This window comes from Pipistrellus kuhlii, unplaced genomic scaffold (assembly GCF_014108245.1).
Source record: "Pipistrellus kuhlii isolate mPipKuh1 unplaced genomic scaffold, mPipKuh1.p scaffold_m20_p_8, whole genome shotgun sequence".
NCBI lineage: Eukaryota > Metazoa > Chordata > Mammalia > Chiroptera > Vespertilionidae > Pipistrellus > Pipistrellus kuhlii.
The window spans coordinates 19,555,905-19,562,371 of NW_023425584.1; the positions used below are offsets into that span (position 1 = coordinate 19,555,905).

Sequence of the window (6,467 nt, forward strand, 5' to 3'; positions counted from 1 at the left end):
AAGTTGCTGCCCAAGTTTAATCATATGAAAATGTCTTTCATTTCCCCCAAACCCGAAGATAACCCTAAGGGAAAAGTGATGCATCAAGTTTGCGTGCTGGGTGACATTTGATAAATGATTCTCGGCTCTGCTGGCGGCCAGATCCTCTGATTAGAATCTTTCTGATGCTTTCCCTGTTTTTCCTCAAGTTGATTTCTCTGTCTAATCTTCCACTGTCTCCCAGGTCCTCCGCCTTGGCTTTAGAACGAGGATTTGGGGCTGAGTCACTGGGCTCTCCCGGGCCCTGAATCATTAGGTTACATCTGACTGTGAGCTGGGCTTAGCTGGCGATGGGCGGGACAGACTCTGGACTTTGCGTCCAGATGGGTTGGAGCTCAGCTTGGCTTCTACTGTGGTGTGTGGCCATGACTTTAACCCCTTTCTCCTTGGCTGCCTACCTCATGGGGTTGTTAGGAAGAGAAAAGGGGACCGAGCTTTTGGAGCTCAGATGACTCTGCCATCAAAGGGGCTCCTGGGACCCTGTCAGAAACTCCCAGGCACATGCACAGTGACTAAACCATCATGGCTGACTCCAGAGGGCACCCAGGGCCGACCCTGCCCTGATGCGGAGTCCAGACACTGCTCATGTTTATTTATCTCTTTCTGAGAGTGAAACACTGCCATTTATGCCCCGGCCGGTGTGTTCAGTTGTTAGAGAGTCAGTCCAAGCATCTCAGGGTTGAGGGTTTGATTCCCAGATGTGTCTAACCAAATGTCCAGGTACTGTGGCCTAGCCAAGTTGGCACATAAAATCAACCATCGCAGTATATAAATATACAAATGGCCCAGTACATGTACCTGGCCCCAGTCGGGATGTGTGCAGAAGGCAACCAATCAATGTCTCTTTCACATCCATTTTTTTTCTTTTTCTCTCCCTCCCTCCCTTCCTCCCTCCCTCCCTCCCTCCCTCCCTCCCTCCCTCCCTCCCTCCCTCCCTCCTTTTCTCCTTCCCTTCCTCTTTTTTTCCCTTCCCTCTCTTTCCCTCCCTCCCATTTCTTCCTCCCTCCCTTCCACTCTCTAAAAATTTATAGAAAAAATATCCTTGGGTGAGTATTAATAAAAAAATAACTGTCATTCATAAACTAATATAACACATAGGATTTTATGTTGATTTTTGCGATAATTCTCAGCCATTATTTTCATTACTGTCCTGGTAAGGAAGGAACTATAGCTGGGACCCGGGGAAGGGATCTGGTCCTAGTCACCTGGCTGGTGGGTGAGTGGTGACCTGCGGCTCCTCGACAGGGGCCCCTCCATGTCACTGCCTGCACTGAGCCACGGAAGTGCAAAGGTAGGAGCTGACCGCAGGGGTTTTGTCCATCCATTCCTGTGTTTGTCATGAAAGGGTCACGAGTACCTCCTTCTGTGGGTGAGAAAGAGGCTCAGAGAGAGACGGGAATGGGCAAACTAGGATTAAGCTCTAATTAATTTCTAGCCAAATTAGGAAAATCAGCTCCTTCCTTATAAGTGGAGGTGTTGGTAGCAGTTATTGGCTATATGCTCATTAGGAGCTGAGTTTCTAGAATAATCGAGGGAGAGAGATTTATTTTAAGAAATTGGCCCATGTGCTTGTGGAGGTTGCCAATTCCAAAATGTGCAGGGCAGCCAGCAGCAGCCAGATCCAGGTCAGAGTTGATGCTGCAGCTGGAGCCCGAAGGCCATCTGGAGGCAGAACTCCCTCTCCCTCGGGGAGGTCAGTCTTTTTCTGGTCAGGCCTTCCACTGATTGCATGAGGCCCACCCACGAAGGAGGGTAATCTGCTTTACTCGGGCTACTGAAATACAGCTAACCTGATCTAAAACATAACCTTCACGGCAGTATCCAGATGTGTCTAACCAAATGTCCGGGAACTGTGGCCTAGCCAAGTTGGCACACAAAATTAACCACCACAGTATATAAATAAACTAGTGGCCCAGTGTGCCGATTCATGTACATTAAAAGGAAATTAGTTAGAAGAAATATTTTAGTATTGCTATTTGCTCTTCAATTATAGAAGTATCAGAGATGAAAGAAAACTAGTAAAATGTATATGAAAATAATATATAAATTAATAAATAATAACAACAAATAATAAATAAATAACAACAATAAATAATAATAAATGATATAATAACAAAGACATGATATAAAAACAACAAAGACATGATATGAAACCAACATTGATAAAAAAATGACTGATAAATTGATTAAACTTATTCTAATATCTCCCTGTATACCACATTAAGAGTAAAAACACTTTTGTGCTTGACTAATTTCCTTTGTGATGAAGTATTTAAAACTTTAATGTCACACTCTCTTTGAGCTCGGGAGAAAGCAACATATAACCATGTCTGAAAATGGATTCAGGTAGGAATATTCCTACTCTGTCTAGAGTTTATCCTTGTGATTTATTAATAGTTATCACAAATGCTGGCATCACGGGAAACTGTCTTTGAATTAATTTAAATGGGAGGCCAGTGTCAGACGGGGACAAATCAAGTCTTAGAATCAGAACCACCCCTCCTTCTGCAGATCCTGTTAATACCTCAGCTTCGATTATGTTAGGTCACAATCTTTTGATAATAAATGTAGTACCATTACAGAGACCCCATTTACTATTAAGATATCTCAGTAGCATGATGATTGCACCTACTTTTAATTTTAATGTATGACACGGCATTCCCAAAGGAGTAATACTATTAAGAAGTTCGATATGAGCTTTATATGTATCGCACATGGGTGCGGGTGCGCATCATGTGTACCGGCCAGTTGGTCGGACAGATGGACAGTCTTTTATATATGTAGATATAAATAATGTGCAGAATAACACAACTAATATTTACTGACCATTTATTATGGGCCAGGTGACATAACCTCATTGAATAATTCCTAATACTGATTATGGGAAGGTACCTGACACACAGAAGAACATGATAGTTTCAAATTTATTGATAGAAGACAATTTAGAGTAGAGGTAATGAAGGAGGATTTTGGCATCAGGCAGACCTGAGTTCCAGTTCTAAGGCTGCCACTATCTGACTGGGGCAAGTTACGCAATCTTTCCGAGTCTCTTTTCTCATCTGTGAACCAGAATTAAAAATAGTGCTTACCTCATCAAGGTAGCAGGAGCTTGGTAACTCTCTACTGACAAATGAGTGTCGAAGGAGCCTCCAGAGTGGTTATGAGAATGAAGGGAGAAACTTTACCTGAAGCCCCTGCCACAGTCCCTGGCATCTGGTGAGAACCCGTTGAGTTTAGCTGCCTTATCCTGCGATTATTTTTTCTCTTGACATCTGCACATTCAGAGTCATGGCTGGCAGCTGTTGGCATCCATCTAGTAAGACTTGGCAAGACATGGCTTCCAGGAAGGTCTGGCCTCTGAAGGACAAGACAAGACAGAAATCTGTTGCCTGACTCAGAGGCTGGCTTCTCATACTCCGACGCCTTCCTCAGGGTGGCCGGGTCTCTGCTGGTCCCAGAGCTCCTTTCTCAAAGCTCTGGCCATGGGCTGGGCAGGGAGCCTTCTCTGAAGAACCAGGTGATGGGTCTGGAGCTGGGTGAGCTCCCCATGCCTCTGCCAGCGCATCCTTCTCCTCGTTTGCAGGCCTGCCACTCAATGGAAACCAGCTGTCTCTCCTCCTGAGGTCTGTGACCTCTCTGCAAACACTCCATCAGGCCAGTGGTTCTCAGCCTTCCTAATGCCACGACCCTTTAATACAGTTCCTCGTGTTGTGGTGACTCTAACCATAAAATTATTTTTGTTGCTACTTCATAACTGTAATTTTGATACTTTTATGAATCATAATGTAAATAGCTGTGTTTTCTGATGGTCTTAGGTGACCCCTGTGAAAGGGTCGTTTGACTCCCAAAGGGGTTGAGACACACAGGTTGAGAAGAACCACTGCATTAGACAAATCATTCTCATTTGTTCTAAAGCAATTTTCACTATTTATAAGGACTTCAGGGTTACCACAAATCAGCATTGTGTTAATTCATTTTTCAATAAAATTTTTGTCATCAAATCCCAGCTCTGACACAAACTCTGTGACCTTGGTCAAGCTTTTTACTATCTCTTATATGCCTCAGTTTCTTCATCTGTAAAATGCGTATGATATTAAAATCCACTCAACAGGCCTATTATGACATTTGAATGCATTGATCTATATAAAGCATGTAAAAACTAGTAAGTGCTCAATAAATAGTAGCTATTACTATTATTATTAGTACTAGTGCTATTCTTCCTCTACCATGACCAGGGACTCTACCGGGCATTGGGAAACAGCAGTGGACACAACACAGTCCATCTCCACCTTTGTGATGTTTGTATACTTGTGAGCAGGTGGGAAAAATACCAGATAAAAATAAAAAAAAAACAGCCCACAGGTGTGGTTATAAATTGTGATGAGTGTTCTGAGGAAGTCCGACAGGAAACATTGATGGAGACACACAGGGGGCGGGGGAAGGGCTTAGAGGGACAGGCCATGGAAGATGTCGCTGAGCTGCTATTATTTTGGTTTAACTCTGAAGGATGAGAAGGAAGGAAGGATGTCAGAGTCTCTCCTGGGCATCATCGTATGTTTGTCTATTCATCTAGGCCTGTGCCCACCCTCGGAGCCGGCGCTGTCCCCACCCAGATGGCCTGGGCATGACCATTCACACATCACCCTTAGCTCCTTGCTGCCGCAGCATGAAGCACAACCTCTTAGCTTGCTTCCACGTAGAGTTACAACATAATTTTCCAGTTTTATTTCCTTTTTTCATGTTGGTGTTCACCTTAGAGGTAATTTGTAGTTAGTAATATATGAATATATTTTCCTCATGAAAACTTAAAGCAATAGAATAGAGGTAAATGTAAAGTTCTTTTTTGTTTTTACCACTGTCCCCCCTTCCCCATCTTGATCTCAGATGCTTTCCTGAAGGTAATACTACGGTCAGTTTGCTATGAATCCTTCCACATGTGTTTAGAATCCATGATTTATGGATATATCTAAAGAGTGTATAAAATGATAGAGAAGGTGGCGTGAGGAGGGGCTCTGCATCCTGGAAGGTCTGCCACCTGTGCTGCTGACAAAGGCTCTGGCATCTCCCTGCAGAGATCTAGCCCGCTGCTGCCCGGGGCCCCATCCACGTTTTCCTGGAGGTCCAGGCTGGAGGGGGGGGGGGGTGGCCTCGTGTCCCCTCTCCTCTCTGCTCAGAAACCTCAACTACCCCTTCTCCATCCCCACCCCCCCTCCCCCAAGCATCCCTATTAAGACTCCTCCATCACCCAAATGCCTGGAGACCTTGGCCCCGGGGAGGGGGGGGGGGGCAGGGACGGGGGACACGGCCTCTGGCGAGTCCCCAGTAGCCTCCACACCTGCTGACTCCTTCCCACCTAAGTCTCCCACGGCTGCTGAAGAGATGATAGGAACCCACACTTCGGACTGAAGAGGCTCGTGTGTTGCTTGGCAGGGTTCTGTTGCAAGAAGTTTGGGAATGCAGCCAGAGAGTGGAGCAGCTGTGGGGGGAGGGGAGAGAGAGAGAGAGAGAAAAAGAGTGGGGGTGGGGCTGGAGATTCCTGCCTCTTGCTCTCAATACTTCATATTTCTTCTCATTTTTCATATCTCAAAATAAATGTTCATGCCGGGCTGGTGTGGTTCTAAGAGGTCACTGGTTCAGTTCCAGGTCAGGGCACATGCCTTTGTTGTCTGCTGGATGCCCAGTAGGGGGTGTGCAGGAGGCAGCTAATCTATGTTCTCTCATCCATATTCCTATCTCTCTCTCTCCATTCCTCTCTTTATAAATATCAATAAAAAATACATTAAAATAAAACGTAAAACAGCACAAACAAGGCAGCTTTGCAGGGGCCAGAGCTGTGGGGATGGGTGCGAGGCTGGCTGTTCAATGTCTCTGTTGGCTCCGGACCACCGGCCTGAGGAGGGGGTCCCGGGTGGGAGAGGCTCTGCAGGCTGGATTGGGGGCTCCTGGAGGGCAATGGGTGTGGGGTGACAGGTGTGAGCTGAGACTGGTTCTGGGCTAGTTCCTTGTAATGTTCCAGCGACAAGTAACTCCATGCCACTTATTTCTGTGCTCCTTCCCCAGCTTTAGGAAGAACTGTGTCTTGGGACCCAGCCCCAACTCAGAGGCTGTCAAAGGTAGGAAAGCCCCTGAGATTGCGCCCAGCCCAGCCCAGCCCCTCCACAAACATGCAGGGACTGTTTGTCTCCTGCGGCTGCGGCTGTGACACCAGAGCCCAGACGCAGGGGCTTGTGAAACAACACAAACCCATCGCCTCCCAGCTCTGCAGTGAGGAAGCATGGCACAGGCCTCGCTGGCCTGTGGTCGAGATGCCAGCAGGGCTGCGCTTCCCTCCCGAGGCTGGCCTGCATTCCTTGGCTCGTGGCCCCTTTTTCCATCTTCCAGGTCAGCCGCTCTGGCTGGGCCTGTCTCACGTGGCATCATTCTGACCT

At 46.6% G+C, this 6,467-nt stretch overlaps 1 long non-coding RNA gene across 1 annotated transcript in view; it reads right to left on the reverse strand.

Moving 5' to 3' along the window:
* LOC118711029 overlaps positions 1 to 3,671 on the reverse strand; it is a 33,282-nt gene extending 29,611 nt beyond the window's left edge. The window contains exon 1 of the long non-coding RNA XR_004985616.2: positions 3,129 to 3,671. This is a non-coding gene — a long non-coding RNA (uncharacterized LOC118711029). The remainder of the gene's footprint in view (positions 1 to 3,128) is intronic.
* Positions 3,672 to 6,467: the final 2,796 nt, after the last annotated feature.